Raw genomic sequence first — 25,502 nt, 5'->3', positions numbered from 1 at the left:
AGGTCACATTGAGATCCATAAAGATGAGGTGTTGGGCGTACTGAAAAATATTAAGGTAGTTAAGTCCCCAGGGCCTGATGGGATCAACCCCAGAATACTGAAGGAGGCTAAAGAGGAAATTGCTGAGGCCTTGACAGAAATCTTTGGATCCTCACTGTCTTCAGGTGATGTCCGGGAGGACTGGAGAATAGCCAATGTTGTTCCTTTATTTAAGAAGGGTAGCAAGGATAATCCAGGGAATTACAGACCGGTGAGCCTTACGTCAGTGGTAGGGAAATTACTGGAGAGAATTCTTCGAGACAGGGTCTACTCCCACTTGGAAGCAAATATTAGTGAGTGGCAGCACGGTTTTGTGAAGGGGAGGTTGTGTCTCACTAACTTGATAGAGTTTTTCGAGGAGGTCACAAAGATGATTGATGCAGGTAAGGCAGTGGATGTTGTCTATATGGACTTCAGTAAGGCCTTTGACACGGTTCCTTATGGCAGACTTGTACAAAAGGTGAAGTCACACGGGATCAGGGGTGAGCTGGCAAGGTGGATACAGAACTGGCTAGGTCATAGAAGGCAGAGAGTAGCAATGGCAGAGTGCTTTTCTAATTGGAGGGCTGTGACGAGTGGTGTTCCACAGGGATCAGTGCTACTACCTTTGCTGTTTGTAGTATATATAAATGATTTGGAGGAAAATGTAACTGGTCTGATTAGTAAGTTTGCAGATGGCACAAAGGTTGGTGGAATTGCGGATAGCGATGAGGACTGTCAGAGGTTACAGCAGGATTTAGATTGTTTGGAGACTCGGGCGGAGAGATGGCAGATGGAGTTTAATCCGGACAAATGTGAAGTAATGCATTTTGGACGGTCTAATGCAGGTAGGGAATATATAGTGAATGGTAGAACCCTCAAGAGTATTGACAGTCAGAGAGATCTAGGTGTATAAGTTCGCAGGTCACTGAAAGTGGCAACACAGGTGGAGAAGGCCGTCAAGAAGGCATATGGCATGCTTGCCTTCATTGGCCGGGGCATTGAGTATAAAAATTGGCAAGTCATGTTGCAATTGTATAGAACCTTAGTTAGGCCACACTTGGAGTACAGTGTTCAATTCTGGTCGCCACACTACCAGAAGGATGTGGAGGCTTTAGAGAGGGTGCAGAAGAGATTTACCAGGACGTTTCCTGGTATGGAGGGCATTAGCTATGAGGAGAGGTTGAATAAACTTGGTTTGTTCTCACAGGAAAGACGGAGGTTGAGGGGCGACCTGATGGAGCTCTACAAAATTATGAGGGGCATAGACAGAGTGGATAGTCAGAGGCTTTGTCCCAGGGTAGAGGGGTCAATTACTAGGGGGCATAGGTTTAAGGTACGAGGGGCAAGATTTAGAGGAGATGTACGAGGCAAGTTTTTTACACAGAGGGTAGTGGGTGCCTGGAACCCGCTGCCAGAGGAGGTGGTGGAAGCAGGGACGATAGTGACGTTTAAGGGGCATCTTGACAAATACATGAATAGGATGGGAATAGAGGGATACGGACCCCGGATGTGCAGAAGATTTTAGTTTAAACGGGCAGCATGGTCAGCACAGGCTTGGAGGGCCGGAGGGCCTGTTCCTGTGCTGTACTTTTCTTTGTTCTCTTTGTTCTTTGTTCATCCACATAGTGAGATTCATGCATGTGTGGGATGGTTGAGAGCCTCTTTATGGATGGAATTGGTGAAGTAAAAGCAAAATACCACGGATGCTGGAAATCTGAAAGTTAAAAAACAGAAACTGCTGGGGACAAACTCAGCGGGTAAGGCATAAGATGCCCCCCCATTGCAACAATGGCAAACTTCAAGAGGAGCCAAAACAGGAGTCCAAGCGTTAACTCTTTTTCTCATTCAGGGAGGGCGACAACGCAGAAAAGCCAAATAGAAACTTATAGCCAAGTTCCACACACATGAGTACGGCCTCAACCGGGAGCTTGGATTCATGTGGCATTACATTCACCCCCACCATCTGGCCTGGGCTTGTGAAATCCTACCAACTGTCCTGGTTTGAGACAATTCACACCTCTCTAACCTGGGATTACCCTCTCTCTGGATCTGTAAAGACTTAATTACCTGCAAATGCTCACATTCAAAGCATTGTCTTGCATCTTTGACTTTGTCAATATATATGTTTCTGGAACCTATCTCTTCATTCACCCGAGGAAGGAGCAGTGCTCCGAAAGCTAGTGATTCAAAACAAACGTGTTGGACTTTAACCTGGTGTTGTGAGACTTCTTATTGTGCTCACCCCAGTCCAACGCCGGCATCAGCACATCTTTCTTTCTTAACCGCGGCTGCGACAGTTTAAAAAGAGCAACTTTTAAACTCACTCCCAGTGAGTTCTCCCAGTGAGCCAGAGAAGACAGAGCCAGGAGTGAGACACAGCTAAGAGTGAGTTTGGGAATTTGAATCTAGGTGGGAATTCAAAGCTGGGTGGGGAGGAAGTGCTTTTTATCCCTGGTAAGTGACTGGTAAGTAGTGTTTCTGTTTCTTTTCATTGGTATATTTATTTATTTTTTCTTTGTTGTTTTTTTTGTTGAAATTGTAGTTGTTGAAGTTAACCGAAGGTTTAAGACATGGCAGGAGATCTCAGACCCATGACATGCTCCTCGTGTGCGATGTGGGAGCTCAGGGACACGTCCATTGTCCCTGGCTCCTTCACGTGCAAGAAGTGTGTCCAGTTGCAGCTCCTGTTAGACTGCTTGACGGCTCTGGAGCTGCGGATGGACTCACTTTGGAGCATCCGCGATGCTGAGGACGTCGTGGATAGCACGTTTAGCGAGTTGGTCACACCGCAGGTGAAAGGTACTGAGGGAGAGAGAAAATGGGTGACCAAAAGACAGAGCAAGAGTAGGATGGCAGTGCAGGTGTCCTCTGCGGTCATCTCCCTGCAAAACAGATATACCGCTTTGGATACTGTTGAGGGAGATGGCTCACCAGGGGAAGGCAGCAGCAGCCAGGTTCATGGCACCATGGCTGGCTCTGCTGCGCAGCTGGGCAGGAAGAAGAATTGCAGGGCTATAGTGATAGGGGACTCAATTGTAAGCGGAATAGACAGGCGGTTCTGCAGACGCAATCGAGACTCCAGGATGGTATGTTGCCTCCCTGGTGCAAGGGTCAAGGATGTCTCGGAGCGGCTGCAGGACATTCTGGGGGGGGGGGGGGGGGGGGGGGTGAACAGCCAGCTGTCGTGGAGCACATAGGCACCAACGATATAGGTAAAAAATGGGACGAGGTCCTACAAGCTGAATTTAGGGAGCTAGAAGTTAAACTAAAAAGTAGGACCTCAAAGGTAGTAATCTCAGGATTGCTACCAGTGCCATGAGCTAGTCAGAGTAGGAATGTCAGGATAGAGAGGATGAATGCGTGGCTTGAGAGATGGTGCAGGAGGGAGGGATTCAAATTCCTGGGACATTGGAACCAGTTCTGGGGGAGGTGGGACCAGTACAAACCGGACGGTCTGCACCTGGGCAGGACTGGAACCGATGTCCTAGGGGGGGTGTTTGCTAGAGCTGTTGGGGAGAGTTTAAATTAATGTGGCAGGGGGATGGGAATCGATGCAGGAAGTTGGAAGGTAGTAAAACAGGGACAGAAATAAAAGGTAGTAAGGGGGAAAGTGTAAGGCAGAGAAGCCATAGTCAAAAATCAAAAAGGGTGACAGTACAAGGTACAGTGACTGAGGGGAGCTCAGTGAATAGGACCAGGAATACTAAAAGAAATAAAACGGGAAGTGAAAACATTAATGGTAAGCGACGCGGCAGCTTGCTACATGAAGATATGGGTTCAACGACAAGGAAAATTAGGAGAAAGGTTAAGAGGAAATATAACTTAGGAGAAGTTACTGATTGAGGTGTTAAGATTCAGAACAGAGGTACAAAAGCCAACATAAGTGTACTTAAACTGAATGATCGTAGTATTCGGAATAAGGTAAATGAGTTGATGGCGCAAATCATCGTGAATGACTATGATTTAGTGGCCATTACTGAACATGATTAAAGGATGGTCACGACTGGGAGTTAAATATCCGAGGGTATCCAACTTTTCGGAAAGACAGAGTGGATGGTAAGGGAGGTGGTGTAGCTCTGTTATTTAAGGATGACATCCGGGCAACAGTAAGGGATGACATCGGTGCTATGGAGGATAAGGTTGAATCCATTTGGGTGGAAATCAGGAATAGTAAGGTGAAAAAGTCACTCATAGGAGTAATCTATAGGCCACCAAATAGTAACATTATGGTGGGGCAGGCAATAAACAAAGAAATAACGGATGCATGTAGAAATGGTACAGCAGTTATCATGGGGGATTTTAATCTACATGTCGATTGGTTTAACCAGGTCGGTCAAGGCAGCCTTGAGGAGGAGTTTATAGAATGTATCCGCGATAGTTTCCGAGAACAGTATGTAATGGAACCTACAAGGGAACAAGCGGTCCTAGATCTGGTCCTGTGGAATGAGACAGGATTGATTCAGGATCTCATAGTTAGGGATCCTCTCGGAAGGAGCGATCACAATATGGTGGAATTTGAAATACAGATGGAGGGTGAGAAGGTAAAATCAAGCACTAGTGTTTTGTGCTTAAACAAAGGAGATTACAATGGGATGAGAGAAGAACTAGCTAAGGTAGACTGGGAGCAAAGACTTTATGGTGAAATAGTTGAGGAACAGTGGAGAACATTCCAAGTGATTTTTCACAGTGCTCAGCAAAGGTTTATACCAACAAAAAGGAAGGACGGTAAAAAGAGGGAAAATCGACCGTGGATATCTAAGGAAATAAGGGAGAGTATCAAATTGAAGGAAAAAACATACAAAGTAGCAAAGATCAGTGGGAGACTAGAGGACTGGGAAATCTTTAGGGGGCAACAGAAAGCTACTAAAAAAGCTATAAAGAAGAGTAAGATAGATTATGAGAGTACACTTGCTCAGAATATAAAAACAGATAGTAAAAGTTTCTACAAATACATAAAACAAAAAAGAGTGGCTAAGGTAAATATTGGTCCTTTAGAGGATGAGAAGGGAGATTTAATAATGGGAGATGAGGAAATGGCTGAGGAACTGAACAGGTTTTTTGGGTCGGTCTTCACAGTGGAAGACACAAATAACATGCCAGTGACTGATGGAAATTAGGCTATGACAGGTGAGGACCTTGAGAGGATTGTTATCACCAAGGAGGTAGTGATGGGAAAGCTAATGAGGCTAAAGGTAGACAAGTCTCCTGGACCTGATGGAATGCATCCCAGAGTGCTAAAAGAGATGGCTAGGGAAATTGCAAATGCCCTAGTGATAATTGACCAAAATTCACTAGACTCTGGGGTGGTCCCGGCGGATTGGGATTTAGCAAACGTGACACCACTGTTTAAAAAAGGAGGTAGGCAGAAAGCGGGTAATTATAGGCCAGTGAGCTTAACATCGGTAGTAGGGAAGATGCTGGAATCTATCATCAAGGAAGAAATAGCGAGGCATCTGGATGGAAATTGTCCCATTGGGCAGACACAGTATGGGTTCATAAAGGGCAGGTCGTGCCTAACTAATTGAGTGGAATTTATTGAGGACATTAACAGTGCGGTAGATAATGGGAGCCAATGGATGTGGTATAACTGGATTTCCAGAAAGCCTTTGACAAGGTGCCACACAAAAGGTTGCTGCATAAGATAAAGATGCATGGCATTAAGGGGAAAGTAGTAGCATGGATAGAGGATTGGTTAATTAATAGAAAGCAAAGAGTGGAGATTAATGGGTGTTTCTCTGGTTGGCAATCAGTAGCTAGTGGTGTCCCTCAGGGATCAGTGTTGGGCCCACAACTGTTCACAATTTACATAGATGATTTGGAGTTGGGGACCAAGGGCAATGTGTCCAAGTTTGCAGACGACACTAAGATGAGTGGTAAAGCAAAAAGTGCAGAGGATACTGGAAGTCGGCAGAGGGATTTGGATAGGCTAAGTGAATGGGCAAGGGTCTAGCAGATGGAATACAACGTTGACAAATGTGAGGTTATCCATTTTGGTAGGAATAACAGCAAAAGGAATTATTATTTAAATGATAAATTAAAACATGCTGCTGTGCAGAGAGACCTGGGAGTGCTAGTGCATGAGTCGCAAAAAGTTGGTTTACAGGTGCAACAGGTGATTAAGAAGGCAAATGGAATTTTGTCCTTCATTGCTAGAGGGATGGAGTTTAAGACTAGGGAGGTTCTGCTGCAATTGTATAAGGTGTTAGTGAGGCCACACCTGGAGTATTGTGTTCAGTTTTGGTCTCCTTACTTGAGAAAGGACGTACTGGCACTGGAGGGTGTGCAGTGGAGATTCACTAGGTTAATCCCAGAGCTGAAGGGGTTGGATTACGAGGAGAGGTTGAGTAGACTGGGACTGTACTCGTTGGAATTTAGAAGGATGAGGGGGGATCTTATAGAAACATATAAGATTATGAAAAGAATAGACAGGATAGATGTGGGCAGGTTGTTTCCACTGGCGGGTGAAAACAGAACTAGGGGGCATAGCCTCAAAATAAGGGGAAGTAGATTTAGGACTGAGTTTAGGAGGAACTTCTTCACCCAAAGGGTTGTGAATCTATGGAATTCCTTGCCCAGTGAAGCAGTAGAGGCTCCTTCATTAAATGTTTTTAAGATAAAGATAGATAGTTTTTTGAAGAATAAAGGGATTAAGGGTTATGGTGTTCGGTCGGGAAAGTGGAGCTGAGTCCACAAAAGATCAGCCATGATCTCAGTGAATGGTGGAGCAGGCTCGGGGGGCCAGATGGACTACTCCTGCTCCTAGTACTTATGCTGCCAGACCTCTGGCTGGAGTCTTTGCAGCGTTTGCTGATTGGGGTTTGGAGGTTGCCCGGGCTGGCTGTGTAAGGGGAGAGCGCATGCGCCAGACTAGAGCAGTTGTTGCCATGGGGGAGGGGGCGGTGATTGTGACGTCACAATGACCGGGGTTCCCGCGGCGGGCGCGCAGGCGCACGGGCGGCCAGCTGCAGTGTTACTTTGTGTTGGGGGAGTCGCGGAGTTCCAGTTCCCTCAGGGATCTCGCTGCCTTCCCTTCTCTCCCCTCTCCCTGCCTTGTCTGTCTCCCCTCTCTGCTTTGCAGCGTTTAACGTGAGTACTTTTAAAAATTGTTGTTGCACGCTTTCAAATTCCCTGCTTTTTTGTTTTGCTGGAGAGCCGCTGGCTCAGCCTTAACAATCCTTTGTGCCCTTTCTTTTTTTTCCCTCTCTTATGCTCCCTCCCCTGTTCCCAATCCTAATCTTTTTCTTTCTGTGAGATTTTCCAACGATTGGTAAACACAGCAGGAGGAGGAGGGTCGAAATTGTCCCATTCCCCTCCACACTTTGGCGGGCTCGGCTTCGTGGTTCCTTTTAAACTCTCGTTAGTGGCGTTTTCTTTTGAAAATCGGCATCCCACCTTCTGATAATGTTTCTTTTGTTACAAATAGCAGCCAAATTTACAAGGTCGAAATCCAGACAGGGGCTATGTGGATGTACAACCGTCAGTCAGATAGTGTATGCTTCACTACTTTTTGTATTCCCACAGTGTGCTGTGTGAAAGATGAGCATTCAAATTTATGAAAACAAACAGGCACGGGCTTTATTTAATTCTTCAACTACCTCACAGTAACAGCAGGAGATTCGGGGGAGGAGAGAGAGCGAAAACAGTGCCAGCTTTACTGTTTTTTAAAAAAACGCACGCACATTCCTTTAAACCGACCTCCAAACGTGCGATGAAAATGTTTAGATAGATGGAACGGAATTGTCGGTAACGTTCAGGATACCACCACCATTTAAAATAAAAACCCTCAATCGTTGAAATGAGTTGAACTTTAATCACGTTCCGTTAAAATCCTTCCGAATTTGAAGGCTGGAGCAGAAAGATGTCCAGGTACTCCCCTTGTGTGGGGGAACAAAGTGGGGAATTCACTTCTCAGCCTGTCTTTCGGCCATCAGCTGCCACAGCCGTTACCATGGTTTTGTAGTTTTTTTTTGCCAGTCTTGTATCTCACCCAGTCTCCTTTATGACACATCCATTTTAAAAAAAATCTCCAAGCATTTTGGCTGCACTCGTTGTTTTCTTTATCCCACTATTTCGTTTTCAACTGCCCTCTCTCGTGGAATATCTTAATTACGTTGGAAGTTCATTTTAAATGTCACCTCGTTGGTTGGTGCCCATCTTTTGAGAGCTATGTAAATACAATTGTGCCCATCGAAGCAGGCCATTCAATCTGATTCCAGTTACATCCATCGTCTCCTCTCAAATGCTGAAACAGTTCCAAATGTTTGTTTGCATGGGTCCATTTTAAGCTTGAGCACGTAAAGTCTCTCCAGCATTGGGGAAAAAAAATTGTCATTTAACTCTGCATGTTTACATCATACTAATGTTTAACCAAATCGGTATGCAAACTTTTAATTATTTCGAGTGTCCGATGGTGGGAATTTATGGACTTGGATTAAATATGATTGAGGAGTGCCCCAGGTGCACATTTTTTATGTCAATGGGAGGTGATGATGGAGGTGGGTGGGGACTGCAAAAGATGATAAATCCAAAACTGTACAGGCTGCGCTGGCCAGTAGTCACTGTCTCGCTTATATGCCAGTTTTGAAATTGGTGCCCTTGTCTGATTCGCATAACAGTATTTATGCTATTTTTTTTCAACCATTTATATCTGTTTGTTGATCAGTTTTTTTCCATAAAACTTGTGGCAGTTTGGAAGATCGATAGTTTTACAAGGACAGCACCTTGTAACAGTATGTTTACTCCAATATGGTGGAAGAGTCCTTCCTGTTTATTTTCTTTGTTCCCTTTTATTTTTGGTCCGAGGACCTGTAATCGGGATGTGCCTTTAAGCAGAAGAATCAAACTGAAGCACCCTGCTTGCCATGCCATTAGGTTTTATGTTTGGAGAGAGAGGCCAGACTCTTCGGCACTGGGTGAATCTTAGGAACCGATTTTGGCGGAAGTTTCGATTGGTTAACTGGCAACCAGTGGGTTGGCCTGAGATGGTATTCTGCCTGACGACGATCAGTGATTGGTTCCTGCATGATGCTTTGAGGAAACTTTGCAGAAGTGATTAGACCTTGGAAGTGACGGGAACAGTCTCTCTCTTGCTTGCTGAATTGAAAGAACAACTTTGTTGTTCTAAAACTACTGAGTGTCTGGCACGTCTTTGCTGTAAACCTGAAATGATCCTGAGTCTGCCGAGGAAGTAGACAACCTTGCCAAAGAAAACCATCTCAAGCCTAGAAGGAAAAAGTACCAAAACGAAAGTCTAAACTTCAGAAAGACATTAACTGTAAGTCACCCCAGTGCATTAAAGATCCTTTACCCTTTTACTTTATTAATACTTTCTTTTCCCCTCAACCATCCTTTCTCCTCTGTGTGGGTGGGTAGTTTGTGTGGGTGGGTAGTTTGTGTGGGTGGGTAGTTTGTGTGGGTGGGTAGTTTGTGTGGGTGGGTAGTTTGTGTGGGTGGGTAGTTTGTGTGGGTGGGTAGTTTGTGTGGGTGGGTAGTTTGTGTGGGTGGGTAGTTTGTGTGTGTGTTCTTGGATAGTCATTTACATTTTCTGTCAGTTTAATTATAAGTACTGGAATAATAGGTTACTTGTGTTAATGTTCCAAACCTGGTGACGGTAGTTTATTGGGCTCAACCAAGGACCTCTGGTATTTTTAATAGAATCTAATTTTACTTGTGTTGCAACTCTGAATCACGTGGGGCTAGAATTGACCATGCACTAGCCTAGGGTGTGGTGACAACATTTCCGAAGTCGGTTACCGTGACAATCAATATGACTAATTAAGCAATTTTCACAGTGTCCTGTTAGTGATTCTTCTAACTCTCAATACCAAGACAGAGAAAATGGTGTGGCTTGTTTGGTACAACCAAATATATACAGAAGGCATGAGGTTGTCACGATCCAGCTAGAGATGGTTAACATTTGAAAAATATTTGTACTTGAGTGCGGTATAGCCTGCTAGAGGATTTTCCTCCCATTAATCTATCCATCCCGTCAACGTCTTTCCGTACTTCCTCCTCGGCCAGAGAGTACTGTCTCTGGCAGTGCTGTGTACGTTCTCTGCAGACTCTGCATCATTTCAGGTTCACAGCAAAGCAGGTGCCAGACAGCAACTGCTTTCATTACAATAAAATAGTTCTTTCACTTCAACAAGCAGGAGAAAGAGTGAGAGCGATTCTTTCACTTATATGGTCCAAACATTTCTGCCAAGTTCTCTCAAAGCATCACGCAGTAACCAAGCACTGAGCATTGTCAGGCAGAGCACTATTCCTGGCCAACCCACTGGTTGCCAGTTAACCAATTTCCTGCAAGCCTGGTCCCTAAGACCCGGTGTCGAAGAGTCTGGCCTCTCCACTCATAAACACAGTCTGGGAACAGTGTCCTCACAAGCAGGCTGGGGTCTTTTGCCTAAAGGCACATACTGATTATGGGTCCACAGACCAAAATAATAAAGTAAAAGAAATGGGAACAATTGGACTCTTAACAGGAGATAAAACTTTCATTTACTCTTCGAATGTGGGGGCGTCAGGCGTTTGTTCTGATTACCTTTCCAATACTTATAAGCTAATCTGATTACTTTTTTTTGTAGTAAGACACTGAGGCGCATTAGATTGTTCCACCAGTTTCAAACTAGACAATACTCCAGCTTCTGTTCCCTCTCAAAATTCAAACTGAGTTAAACCTCACCTGCCTCCCACATGGTCAGTGATGAGGGCTAAGTTTTTACTTTCCTTCTGGTATGGGTCTATCTCAATATCATTTATTTTGACTTTCTTTTCTGTGAGCTGCAAACCATACAAGATCCAAACTGCAACTGAAACTCTCCCAGCTAACACCCAGATGTACTTTCCTAATCCTCATGACTTAGCTTGCTCTGGGTAATTATTAAACTAACCTTTTAAGTTAATTGTCCCTCATTTATAATGTCTTGTTTGATCTAGTGAAGGAAATGGGTTTCATTGCCTTTCACGGTTTACTCAACACTTAAAACTAATTTAGGTCTACCTACCAAAACAGAAACATTTCTCTAGACTCCCATTGTTCTTGCAAGCATAGCAGACGTCTCCAGCTCTTCAGGTAAGTAAGCCCACTTGCTGTTTTATGGTTCTCCTTTCTATTCTGACTTTATTAAATAAACATGGGTCATCTTTTGAACTGCTGGTCCTTTGTGTTCCAGCAGGACCAGCATTTTAGTGACCTTGCTTTTCTAGATGTTAACCTCTTCAGGCATTTGGTCCATCATAGCAGGTTTTAAGAATTATTCTATAACTACAAGCTATGTTCTAAACCACACAAATCATGAACTAAGTGTTCACCATCATTTATTTCCAATACACACGTCCATAGAGTCTACAGTCCAGAAGGAGGCCGGCCATTCGGCCCATCATGTCCGCACCGACCCTCCCAGAGAGCACTCTACCTAGGCCCATTCCCCTGCCCTATCCCCACAACCCCACGCGTTGATCATGGTCAATCCACCTAACCACATCTTTGGACTGTGGGAGGCACCCGGAGGAAAGCCACGGAGCCAGGGGGCGATTGTGCAACTCCACACTGACAGTCACCCAAGGCTGGAATTGAATCTGTGACTCTGGTACTTTGTGACAGTGTTTTTTTCTTTTTTTTAATTTTGAGTACCCAATTCATTTTATCCAATTAAGGGGCAATTTAGTGTGGCCAATTCACCTACCTTGCACATCTTTGGGTTGTGGGGGCGAAACCCACGCAAACGAGGGGAGAATTTGCAAACTCCACACAGACAGTGACCCAGAGCTGGGATGGAACCTGGGTCCTCGGCGCTGTGAGGTAACAGGGCTAACCCACTGCGTCACCGTGCTGCTCCGTGACAGCAGTGTTAACCACTGTGCCACAGACAGTGCACCCTCTCCTGTGGGCTTTGTGTGACTGGCAGTTCAATTTGAGGTTCAGATGCACATGTTGTGTGAAAATATTCACAAGTAGACCTCAACATGAGCAAAAGAAGCAATTTATTGTTGCAGAGCTCTGGGAGGAAGGTCCTAGACCCCTCGATCGTGCCGGCACTTTCTCGCTGAGCTGTGGCTTAAACTGGCTTAATATACACTTTGAAAAGCAGAATTAGTTTGCATTCTCATTTACATACAGCCAATCAATTCTCTTAGTATCGCAGTTCATTCCATATATAGTTATCAATTCTTTACAGGGTATGTTACATTCGTCCATTCAATATGTTGCGCACATGATTATATAAGGTCAGGAGTTGCCAGTCCTGGATTTGAACCCGGGATCTCTCGCAGTTGTTTTGATAGCTTAGAATAACGGCTCCTGCAATCTGTGGAGCACTGGTCATCACTGGCACATTGTCTTTGGAGGATCATTTGTTAGAGTCACTCTTAGTCCAAAGTTAACTGTCTCAGCATTTGTGGCAACTTAAAGTCAGGCATTAATTCATGTTGCCAAGTATGTTACCAAAGCAGAAAATTTACACTAACATACATTTGAACTTTTTGCCCTCGTTGAGTTGCCTAGAGTAGATTTCAGTTTGACTTCTCATTCAATTCTTCACCTGAAGCCATGTTCAAGCTGGCGAGCAAACCGCCAGAGAAGGGTAATTTGGAGGATCTTGCCAAGTCAGCTTTGCATCGATGTGTATCATAGTCATTATGTTTGTTACCTTGTCTTCCAAACTGATGGGTAAACCTGTTCCAGATGAGGGCGAGGCAAAACTGAACTCCTTTTAATTCTCTTGCTGTCTATCAGTAAGCAAAGGTATTTTAATTTTTTGAAATGTGTTGTGGTGTGTTGCCCCAAACCTTTAGTTTGTAAAGTCAATTTTAAATTGTCACACAGCAAACTCCTTTTATAGTTAAATCAGAATTGTAGTGTTTATTCATACATTCAAATCTGGGATGACGGCCATCACAACTGCATACATGCACACAAGAAGGAAAAAGGAAAGAGTTTCACAGGGGGAGTACAAAACTTGAGGTTTTGTCTGACAAGGCAAGCTTGAAGAATAGAGCTTTGACCCAAACTCCTGCAGGGGAGTGAGAAGGCTACCTCTTGCTAAAATGCCCCTCTTTTTATGTACATAAAATTCTCTTATTGGTCAAGGACGGCATCTGTTATCTTGTCACTTACTGTTGGTTAATTACCTATAGCCAAATGGCTAATTGGATGTATTATCATTAATACATCTTTTAATGATCGAAGTGTCTGAGTAACTGTCAGGTGTCATAAGATATATTGGCAAAGGGGACTCGTATAGAGGCCTGTCTTTTTTCAGTGTTGTCATGTTCTTTAGATACCAAAACAGACACTTTTTGTGAGGGTGTTATTCTAAGTGTCAAGAGGTATAGTTAGGGAAAGATTTGTGTATCTATTTATCTGGCGAATTCCCTGTCCTTATGTTTTGAATACTTATAGGTTCAGGGGAGTGATCCATAAAGAATTTATGGCCTGTCAAGGAAAAGCCTTTATTATCTTGTATTTGTTTGTATTAATGAGCCTTTGAAACCAGCTTCGAGTTTCTCCCATCAGGTGGTAACCTCTACCTGACCTGAAGTGGTTTTATTCCACATTGAATTAAAATGCTGTTTGTATTAACGCCTTATTTTAAACCGAATTCTGCGGTGAACGTGATATTCATCACATCCCCCTCTTGATGAACCTAAATTTTTATCAATGACTGAGTTGCTCTTACTCAAGTCTATCCTTTCATTTGCACAATTATTGACTTCTTCCTTCCCAGCCAAAGGAAAACATTTAGTCAGAAGGAACAGTTTAATATGCATTTGTTTGGCAGACTATCTTGTAATTCATTCTCAGTTCCATTCTATAATGGAAGATAATCGCTTCCAAGGACATCCCCACATTCATTGAGGATTTCATGGATTCAATCCTTCAAACGTTGTTGGTCTATAAGGGGTAATGTTTCCATTTTCTGTAGGAATGATTGTAACATTTGCTTCCCTGCCCATTGCAGAAATTTTACTTCTATAGTTCTAATCAATGTATTTTTTGTTCTGTCTCTCGCTGCAATAGGGGCAGTGATAGCATTGTGCATGAGGCCTAAGCTTTGTTGAAGAGCTGTGTTTAAAGTTCCTAATTGTTTTCTATTTTCAGAATTTAGTTCAGCCTCTATTTCTTTCTCTGTTTGGTCAATTTCTTTTTGCATCAAGTTAATCAGATAATTACAAATTACTTCAAACTTCTCTGGATTATTAGAGTTTACTCTACTTGATCTTAGTCCCTTTTCTTGTTTTTTATGTGGAGGAAGCTCAGGAGTCTTGTTCATTTAAGTCACAGGAGTGTAGCCACGAGCTCCCTGAGGTTCTTTATCTTTTTCTTAAGGTAGAGAAGTGGGATCAATTTTGTATTTTATTTCATCACAAATATGTTCCCTTTTTGGATTGTCTGTGGGAGGTGGTGTTGAGATTGGATTCATTCTCATGTATTCACATCCACAGTCTAGCTTTCTAGTTGCTTCTATACTTTCCTTATTCTCTGATGTGAGAGAGTTGGAAAATGTTAAGTCTCCAAATCTCAGGTATTCCAATGTCGAATAATTGGGATACCGAGGTTGAATAGATTTGGTCTGTACTCTCCTTTGAGATGCATAGGGTATCTTTTTTGGAAAGGGGGATAGAATAAAATTATTTTCTTTACTGGAAAACTAGTGTCAGGAGTCTCATCCTGAGTGCATTGTGTTGATTCTGAGGTGTAATATTTTTGAACAAATGCTTGTTCAGGTTGTTGGAGAGATTTGTCTTGGAGCTCAGCTCGATATTCGGCCTTTAACCAAGTTCCAGTGTTTTCTGGTTGTACTTGATGATGACCCACTACCAATTCTCATAGGGTGGCCAGATTGTCCGAGTTCCATGTGGCACTCGGGGGAATCCAAGGATTTACTTGATCCTTTTCTCGGGGAATGGCAGGAAAGTAGAAACCTCTACAAGAGAATTCTATATCGCACTTATCATGTCTAAATTTCAGTATGCAACGCAGGCATGGATTTATTTCTTCCTGTCCATTCTCTTGGTGACAAATTAAACATTTGGTCTTCCCAAGAGGACGCACAGTATTATCACAAATAACAGCAAGAAACTGAAGAGTGTCTTGATCATCACTGAACATATTATTTTCATGCTTGTACCCTGAGGCTTGAATGGTAAGTGCCTCAAAGTAACCTGTTCTTAGTTCAGTTTTTAAGGCTTTGTATCGTTGTAATGCAGTCCTTCCTCCATATGCGAGGGCAAATCTTTCTTTATTATTTTCCCAAAATATAATTCAAAGTTTTTGTTCAAAAAACCCATATTCGAGATACTGGTAATAAATTGTCTCAATCCCTGGAGAAAGGGATGAGATTTCTGAGTTTCCTTTAATTAAACGAACAGAAGGGATAATAACTGTTCCTGGTTCCTCATTGTTAATGGGAACAGATCGTCGATTAAGTACTGTGGTTCCAATAATATGGGGCTTCTCGATAGCAGGATGATGTTAGAATAAAAAGAGTTCTGATTGCTTCTAAACAGTCCATTTGTCGATGAGCTTGGTCGATAAGGAACAAAGCGTTCTCCATCTTTCCGGGTTGGGATAAACTGTTTTATAGACTTTACAGTGCAGAAGGAGGCCATTCAGCCCATCGAGTCTTAACACATGATAACGTTATACAGCTTCTAGCATTGATTCCAGTATCAGTACTTAATTCAAGATATGTCTATGAATAAGTAATAGTATCATTATAATTAGTTGTCAATTTTCAGGAGACGTTTGATGATGGAATCGATTGTGAAATTCTCGGGGTTTATAACAGTTTCAGATTCAGCAAGGTTCTCTAAGTGAAGCGAGGGTTGCAGTTTCAGAATCTGTAAGATGCGTGGCAAAAGAAGTGAGGGTTATTACGGCATTGGTGTCAGATCACCCTCTATAATGGTCGGGAATTTTAATATCATTAATCGCTATGGCATCTTTGTACGTAAGGGGTGCGAAATCTGAAGGTACCTCGTTAAGGTCTCGCCAATCCTCGATATGACGTTCGACTGTTGTGAGATCATCTGCCTGGCTGTGAATCAATACAGATACTGGTGGAGAAGATGAACCAGCGGCAGCGGGCTCACTTTCCACATCCGACCTCATCTCCAGGTAAGGGAGTGAGGAATTTAATGATGATGTCAGAGATGGTCCTAGTATGAGGCCATTTTTATCATTACGGCCGGAAGGAGGGATAACAATAGGTGTTCGTGGCGGGAAAGGACCAAAAAGATGATGAGCATGAACTGATCAGAAAAGGCGGGGGCCACAGCAGCTGCAAACTGATGTGGTCGCCAGGGCGCGTAGCTGCACGGACTTGGGTCTGGTAGAAGATGGCCGTGACAATATTTGAGTGCCATTGGAGATTGTATCATGGCAGCATACTGCTGATGACAGAATGTTCGTGGTCCATGTATGTTAAAAGGAGTGCCATATCTCCTGGGTGTAGTAACAGTAGGACATAAGAGACCTTGTTGAGTACAACGAGGACACACGACAAGTGCCATAGAGGCGCAAAGGGATCCTTCTTCCTGAAGGTTGATAATCCTATAGGGATTTCTATCACTACGTTGATGAGGCATCATTTGGAAAAGGTATAGGGGCTATACGAAAACAAAAGCACGGAAGGATTTCTGGGTTGGGAGAGTCGGTTGATTGACATTTCGTATACCTATCCTCCTGTCCATAAAGACATTAATAATAATAAAAATAATAATCTTCCATTGTCACAAGTATGAAGTTACTGTGAAAAGTCCCTAGTTGCCACATTCTGGCACCTGTTTGGGTAAGCTGGTACGGGAATTGATCCCGCGCTGCTGGCCTTGTTCTGTATTACAAACCAGCTGTCCAGCCAATTATGCAAATAAAAATGATTCTCATTGATGATTAGTGCCCCTTCCTGTGTTAATAAGGAATTGCAGGTGCTCGGTCCAATCCTGAAGGTGGACTGGAAATACTGAGGACATGGTGAGGATCGATCTGCGGAGATAGGAAATGAGTAAAATCAAACAAATTGTGCCACAGATAGGCAGTGCGTAATGAAGGACATTACTGAAACATCACTAGCAGTGTGAGTAATTCCTTGAAAGATGGAATCCATTTTGGGAAAAACATCTTCAGCAGCCAAACCAAGGGCGCGTATCCACTCCGGGCATGGACAGGATCGAAGATCTGAACTTCTGTTAATAAGCGTTTGGCATGCCTAATATGCTCAGTTACGTCATAATTAGTGACAGTGACCGTAAGGTGAGCATGATAGGAGAGCGGTCAATTTAGAAATCCTAATGGTGGATGGAAAGTGGTTTTCTGGGGATATGGAGACCGCTGCTGCATGTCTGTGGTCTTTTTTAAGGCCATAGCCACAGCAAGTTACATTTTCATGTGGCGTCAACATCGATGTTCCTGGAGCAAGTTGATAGACGTCGCAATACTCGAGGTGAGTATCGCTCCTGATCCATTGCCCAGAATGTGAATTCTAGATAGTTTTTCAAAGATAGGTGTTGCAACCACTAAACAGGATGCATTCCTACATTCATGGTGTTTTTGCCAATCAAAGCATAAGCGTAGGGTTTTCCCTATATGCATGACAGCGGAAAAATATTCTAATGGCTGTAAGGAAGTTCTATTAAATCCAGCCTGGCCAATTAAAGTGTACGGAGTGTGAACTTGTACATGTGCTTTTAAATTTCCTGTGAAAGCAATTTGTCCGAGTTGGACACGGTTATAAATCCAAAAATAAAATTTGTCCGGTTGTATACTTGGCACGGACACTATTAAAGAAATTCTCCATACTCTATATTTAAACCACCATAGAGTCTCAGGTTTATGCTGTTCAATTTTGCTCACTTTGAGTAACATGACTCTCGAAGTGGATTTCTGCAATGCCTTCAACTGCTGAATTGTTGAGAGATATTTAAATATGGTGGAAACCAGAGGATCTGGAAGCTCTTCTCTAATTATTTGATGTAGGGTATTTTTGATTGCTTCGGCCATATAGTTAGCTTTAACAAGCTCATTATTTGCCAGTGTTTGATCTCGAAGTACTACCAGTGAGTCTGCAGTCAGACTCGTCATTATAGTGACATATGAAGATAATGTTTTTTAGATTCGAAGTGGTCTCACTTAACCACTGCGAGAACATTCCTAAGGCTTGAACGACTGAAGAGGTAGCTGAGGTTAGAAGTTTATTTAGTGTTTTTTAACTGTACACTCATCAGTCTCCTGCTAAAGTCAATATTTTCCCGCTTCTGTAGTAGAAAGATTCAACACACTCGTTAAGACAAAATAACAAAGCTTTATTTTCGAAAAGACTGCATGCAGTACTGGCTGAAACTTGGTCAGAGCAATCAACAAAACTGCTGAGTCTTTCGCAAGTTCCGCACTTTCGCAGAGAATTAGCTCAATAGTTATACATTATCATTATCAAGATTGCGTGACAACAGTAGTCAGGAATTTGATAGGAAATACAAACGGAAGCATAGAACAGACCTTTTTTGGGCACATCACTCATACCATTATCTTGTCCTTGGAGGGAACATTGAAAGGTCGGAATAGAATTATTTCTTCCTGAACTTATCTTGTTTAATTCCGACGGCCCTGGGTTATGACGAGTTAGTTTTATCAGGAGTTGCCGAGGTCCGGTGTTTTGGAATGGCTCGACCTTCGCTGATCTTTTCAGACTTCAAGTTATGCAGAGTTGGCCTTATCAGTCTTACAGCCTGAAATGGTTAGGGCAGCATTTCTTAGAGGGGTCTGGTGAACTGTGAGCAGATGGGACTGGTGAGCTGGAATGAGTAGTTCAGCCTTTCTTACATTGAATCAAACATTTTGACCAGTCTTCCCATTGACCAGTTTTCCCATCATGCCATTACTTAATTCGTACCATATCACACTCTGTCTTTGATGGGCGGAGCGTGGTGCCAAATTTGGTGTCTTTGATTTAGGGGTGACAAAATTCTGCCAAGTGTCATTTCTCATTATGACTCTAAAAGGTGGTGGAGCTTCAAGTGGAGAAATCAGAGAAGGTTCCTGCTTACTGTTGATTGGTGAGGTACTATTTCCACAGTTAGGATAACTGCGTAAGCATCCTCGCAGTCTTATCAGTATAATTTACTTTAAGATTTCGATGGATTAGCTCGGGGGGGGGGGGGGGAGGGAATACAATCTGTCCTTTTGACTGAGGGATTCTGTTTAAAATACCATCCTATGGAGTAGACTGCTTGAATGGCATGACTAGAATGATTAGCAGGCTTCCAATCATAAATGGAAAAGTTATTAGATACCCATGCCATGTGCCGAGCATCTTCGCTAGTCAGCCATCCAGGTTTGTCACAGTGACATTTCTGGAGTGTGCTTCGATAATGTGGTTCACAGAATATTGAATATTGATTAGAGGGTCCAGTCGGGTTAGAATCCTTAGTGTAACAATGACTCATAAATGATTTTGTTTACTCCAAATACTATATCATATTGGGCACATGTCTGTTTCGGTCCCAAGATGCGGAACAGAGACATGGGGCGTCATTCTCTGCCGGCGGGAGTCTCCGTTTTGCCGGCACCGGGGGGGGGGGGGGGGTTCCCGACAGCGTGGGGCTGCCCCACAATGGGAAACCCCATTGACCGGCCGGTGTTACGGAGACTCCCGCCGGCCGGTCGGCGCAGAAATGTGGCGGGGCGGGTAGGAGAATTTCGCCCATGAGGTCTGCTTCATCCTGCTGGTTGCTGTGATTACTATTCTTTTGACGCGTTTCAACTGGATCTGTGAGCCAGGAGGAATAACATTCTCTTCCCATAAAATTAGTGTCATTGGTTTCTTGACCACTTTGATCTTGGCATTGGGAAATTTTTTCTTCCCATTTTTTATATGGGTCTCCCGATTGATAGTACCAGCTGTCGTATAATAAAGATGAACAAACTATAGTGACATTGCCAGGATTTGTGAGTACAAAACGAGACACTTTTTGTGAGGGCGTTATTCTAAGTGTCAAGAGGTATAGTTAGGGAAAGATTTGTGTATCTATTTATTTGGAGAATTCCCTGTCCTTATGTTTTGAATACTTATAGGTTCAGGGGAGTGATCCATAAAGAATGTATGGTCTGTCAAGGAAAAGCCTTTATTATCTTGTATTTGTTTGTATTAACGAACCTTTGAAACCAGCTTCGGGTTTCTCCCATCAGGTGGTAACCTCGACCTGACCTTTAGCTAAAGTGGTTTTATTCCACATTGAATTAAAATGCTGTTTGTATTAATGCTTTATTTTAAACTGAATTCTGCAGCGAACGTGATATTCATCACACTACATTTGCCACTGCTTTAGTTCACTGAACTAATTTATTAGTGAATAACTCCGGTAATACTAACCCAGAGCCTGGTGGCATATTTTGCAACTGTGGCTAATTTCAGTATTTCTAATGCTGGCAATGGGCAAATGAATGGCAGATGCAGTACAGTTTGTATAAATGTGACGTTATCCACTATTGTAGCAATAACGGGAAAGCAGATTATTATCTGATTGGCCATAAATTAGGTGCGGGGCATGTGCAATGAGACCTGGGTGTCCTTGTACATGAGTTGCTGAAGGTAAACAAATATAAAAACAAATTACTGCCGTTGCTGGAATCTGAAACAAACAAAATACTGGACAATCACAGCAGGTCTGACAGCATCTATGAAGTGAGGAATGAGTTAATGTTTCGAGTCTGGATGACTCTTTGTCAAAGCAGAAGGTAAGCATGCAGGTGTAGCAGGCAGTATAGAAGGTAAGCATGCAGGTGTAGCAGGCAGTATAGAAGGCAAGTTCTATGTAATAATAATTATTTTATTGTCACAAGTATGAAGTTACTGTGAAAAGCCCCTAGTCACCATATTCCAGCGCCTGTTCGGGTAAGCTGGTATGGGAATTGAACCCACGCTGCTGGCCTGGTTCTGCATTACAAATTAGCTGTCTAGCCCACTGAGCTAAACCAGCTCTTGGTGCCACCTTTGTGACAGGATTCTAGTACAGGAGCAGGGATGCCTTGCTGCAATTATATAGGGCCTTGGTGAAGCCACACTTGGAGTATTGTGTGAAGTTTAGGTCTCTTTATCAGGATGAATGTTCTTGGTATAGAAGGAGTGTAGAGAGGGTTGGCCAGATGATTCCTGGAATGGCAGGACTGACGAATGAAGAGAGATTGAACTTTGTTAGGACTGAATTCGCTGGAGTTCAGAAGAATGAGGGGTGGTGATCTCATAGAAACCTATTAAATTCTGACAGGAGTAGACAGGGTAGATGCAAGAAGGATGTTCCTGAATGTGATGTCCAGATCTGGGGGCCACAGTCTGAAGAAACGAAGTGGACCATTCAGGACTGAGTCTCTGGAATTCACTATCACATAATGTTTTGGCCTCAACTACTTTCTATGTTTTCAAGAAGCAGTTAGATATAGCACTTGGGGCAAAAGGGTCAAAGGATATGGGGGGGGGGGAGAGAGGGGGGGGGGGGAGGCAGGATCAGGGTATTGACAAACCACTATAATTAATGGCGGAGCAGGCTTGAAGGGCAGAATTGTCTCCTATGTTTTAGCATTATAATTTTTAATTTGGGAAATTAATTTTTAAATGCAAAGTTGTTAAGGGCCAGGGATTAGAGAACCCCAAAGTGTATCATGGAGTTCACCTGACCCACAATTTTTAATAGATTGTGGTATGGGGGGGCACATGGCCCACTCTACAGGTGTGGTACAGCAGAAATGGAAAAGTATTTTTAAAAAAGTGAACAATGTTTATTCAGTGAACTCGAGTTAACCTTTTTAAAACATACAGTGAACATCTTAGCAACCATCAATTCCACTACAACCCACAAAGAATACAACACTAAGTAATCCTTTAGGCTTTCCTTTTAACTTCCATATGACTTAAAACACCTTTTACCAGAAACACATCAGGTTAAAGTCACTACTGTTATTAGTTTTAAAGCACCAGGATCGATTTACAGTCTTTAGATTACAGAGAGAGATTCATACACCTTCTGGCTGTGACTGCAACTATCAAGCTCTGAAAACAAAATTAAAAACACCTGCACAAACAGCCGAAAACGAAAGTAAAAAGCTGACAGACGGCCCAGCTCCACCCACTCTCTGACATCACTGCTGTAGTAAACACCCATTTCTTAAAGATACTCTCACTACAGATATTTATATACACACCCACTTAAAACACCCATTTCTTAAAGGTACTCTCACATGACAAAGTAAATTGGAGGAAAATCCTGGTTTGAGAGATTGATAAACTGGCTTTTAAAGCGATTGCAATTTAAAGGTTTGCCTGTGTTTTAGTTAATAATATCATAGGGGCTGGTTTATCACAGGGGCTAAATCGCTGGCTTGTAATACAGAACAATGCCAGCAGCGCAGGTTCAATTCTTGTACCAGCCTCCCCGAACAGGTGCCGGAATGTGGCGACTATGGGCTTTTCACAGTAACTTCATTGAAGCCTACTCGTGACAATAAGCGATTATTTATTTATTTATAGTTCAAAGTCATTGGCTTGGAACAATCCTTCAGGATCAAGGTTGACCTGCTTCCACTCTGGTTCGATGGACGTATCAGCCAACTCGGAGCCCAGCGTCGGGTCTGCAGTCTCTGCCAATGTGGGACAGATGGTTGTTGATGGGTTGTTCGCAGGTTTGTGTGCTACATCTGATGCTTCAGCCCTGCTTCTTCATGAAGTCTCCGTGTTTGGTGCCTTCCCAAAAGGGCTTTTTCCATCGCAAGACAGAGTCTCCCACAAATCTGTATGCTTGACCTCTTCAGGGATGCTTTGAAGACAACCCATGAGATGTTTATGCTGTCCTCCTGGGAGACTCCTGCCGTGACCAAGTTCCGAGTAGAGCAGTTGATTTGGGAGTCTGGTGTCAGGCATGTGAGTGACATGCCCTGTCCGTGTTTTGAGCAATTTGCGCCTTGTGCTGGTCAAGTTGACTTGGGAGGGGATGCTGCTGTTGGACTACCTTTCTCGTCACTTGATTTGGAGGATCTTACTAAGAACCTAAGAACTAGGAGCAGGAGTAGGCCATCTGGCCCCTCGATCCTGCTCCACCATTCAATGAGATCATGGCTGATCTTTTATGGACTCAGCTCCACTTTCCGGCCCGAACACCATAACCCTTAATCCCATTATTCTTCAAAAAACTATTTATCTTTATCTTAAAAACATTTAATGAAGGAGCCTCTACTGCTTCACTGGGCAAGGAATTCCATAGATTCACAAACCTTTGGGTGAAGGAAGTTCCTCCTAAACTCAGTCCTAAATCTACTTCCCCTTATTTTGAGGCAATGCCCCCTAGTTCTGCTTTCACCCGCCAGTGGAAACAACCTGCCCGCATCTATCCTATCTATTCCCTTCATAATTTTATACGTTTCTACAAGATCCCCCGCATCCTTCTAAATTCCAACGAGTCCAGTCCCAGTCTACTCAACCTCTCCTCGTAATCCAACCCCTTCAGCTCTGGGATTAACCTAGTGAATCTCCTCTGCACACCCTCCAGTGCCAGTACGTCCTTTCTCAAGTAAGGAGACCAAAACTGAACACCGTACTCCAGGTGTGGCCTCACTAGCACCTTATACAATTGCAGCATAACCTCCCTAGTCTTAAACTCCATCCTTCTAGCAATGAAGGACAAAATTCCATTTGCCTTCTTAATGACCTGTTGCACCTATAAACCAACTTTTTGCGACTCGTGCACTAGCACACCCAGGTCTCTCTACACAGCAGCATGTTTTAATATTTTATCATTTAAATAATAATCCCTTTTGCTGTTATTCCTACCAAGATGGATAACCTCACATTTGTCAACATTGTATTCCATCTGCCAGACCCTAGCCCATTCACTTAGCCTATCCAGATCCCTCTGCAGACTTCCAGTATCCTCTGCACTTTTTGCTTTACCACTCATCTTAGTGTCGTCTGCAAACTTGGTCACATTGCCCTTGGTCCCCAACTCCAAATCATCTATGTAAATTGTGAATAATTGTGGGCCCAACACTGATCCCTGAGGGACACCACTAGCTACTGATTGCCAACCAAAGGAATACCCATTGATCGCCACTCTTTGCTTTCTATTAATCAACCAATCCTCTATCCATGCTACTACTTTCCCCTTAATGCCATGCATCTTTATCTTATGCAGCAACCTTTTGTGTGGCACCTTGTCAGAGGCTTTCTGGAAATCCAGATATACCACATCCATTGGCTCCCCGTTATCTACCGCACTGTTAATGTCCTCAAAAAATGCCACTAAATTAGTTAGGCACGACCTGCCCTTGAACCCATGCTGCGTCTGCCCAATGGGACAATCTCCATCCAGATGCCTCGCTATTTCTTCCTTGATGATAGATTCCAGCATCTTCCCCACTACCGAAGTTAAGCTCACTGGCCTATAATTACCCACTTTCTGCCTACCTCCTTTTTTAAACTGTGATGTCATGTCTGCTAATTTCCAATCTGCCGGGACCACCCCAGTCTACTGAATTTTGGTAAATTATCACTAGTGCATTTGCAATTTCCCTAGCCATCTCTTTTCGCACTCTGGGATGCATTCCATCAGGGCCAGGAGACTTGTCTACCTTTAGCCCCATTAGCTTGCCCATCACTAACTCCTTAGTGATAATCCTCTCAAGGTCCTCACCTGTCATAGCCTAATTTCCATCAGTCACTGGTATGTTATTTGTGTCTTCCACTGTGAAGACCGACCCCAAAATCTGTTCAGTTCCTCAGCCATTTCCTCATCTCCCATTATTAAATCTCCATTCGCACCCTCTAAAGGACCAATATTTACCTTAGCCACTCTTTTTTTGTTTTATATATTTGTAGAAACGTTTACTATCTGTTTTTATATTCTGAGCAAGTTTACTCTCCATAATCTATCTTACTCTTTATAGCTTTTTTAATAGCTTTCTGTTGCCCCCTAAAGATTTCCCAGTCCTCTAGTCTGCCACTAATCTTTGCTACTTTGTATGCTTTTTCCTTCAATTTGATACTCTCCCTTATTTCCTTAGATATCCCTCTTTCTATCGTCCTTCCTTTTTGTTGGTATAAACCTTTGCTGAGCACTGTGAAAAATCGCTTGGAAGGTTCTCCACTGTTCCTCAACTGTTTCATCATAAAGTCTTTGCTCCCAGTCTACCTTAGCTAGTTCTCTTATCCTATTATAATCTCCTTTGTTTAAGCACAAAACACTAGTGTTTGATTTTACCTTCTCACCCTCCATCTGTATTTTAAATTCCACCATATTGTGATCACTCCTTCGGGGGCGGGAATCGGGCCACGCCGGTTGGCGGGACCCCCCGTTCAATTCTCCGGCCCGGATGGGCCGAAGTCCCGCCCAGAAATTGCCTGTCCCGCCGGTGTAAATCAAACCTGGTATTTACTGGCCGGACCAGGCGGCGTGGGCGGGCTCCGGGGTCCTGGGGGGGGGGCGCGGGGCGATCTGACCCC

General features: G+C 43.3%; 1 protein-coding gene across 5 annotated transcripts in view; it reads left to right on the top strand.

The window, feature by feature from the left end:
• The first annotated feature begins 6,957 nt into the window (after positions 1-6,957).
• The window catches only part of LOC140396202 (uncharacterized), a 97,381-nt gene continuing 78,836 nt past the window's right edge, over positions 6,958-25,502 (top strand). For 4 of the 5 annotated variants that reach the window (XM_072484501.1, XM_072484502.1, XM_072484500.1 and 1 more), the window contains exon 1: positions 6,958-7,107. The gene's annotated coding sequence lies outside the window, so the exon portion shown is untranslated. Of the gene's footprint in view, positions 7,108-8,853; positions 9,296-25,502 lie in introns of all 5 variants that reach the window. The other variant, XM_072484498.1, reaches the window with a different exon arrangement.

The sequence above is a fragment of the Scyliorhinus torazame genome, chromosome 19 (genome assembly GCF_047496885.1).
Source record: "Scyliorhinus torazame isolate Kashiwa2021f chromosome 19, sScyTor2.1, whole genome shotgun sequence".
In the NCBI taxonomy this organism is placed as follows: Eukaryota; Metazoa; Chordata; class Chondrichthyes; order Carcharhiniformes; family Scyliorhinidae; genus Scyliorhinus; species Scyliorhinus torazame.
Note: the sequence above shows the minus strand (reverse complement) of the source record. Positions and strands in the feature narration are given on the sequence as shown.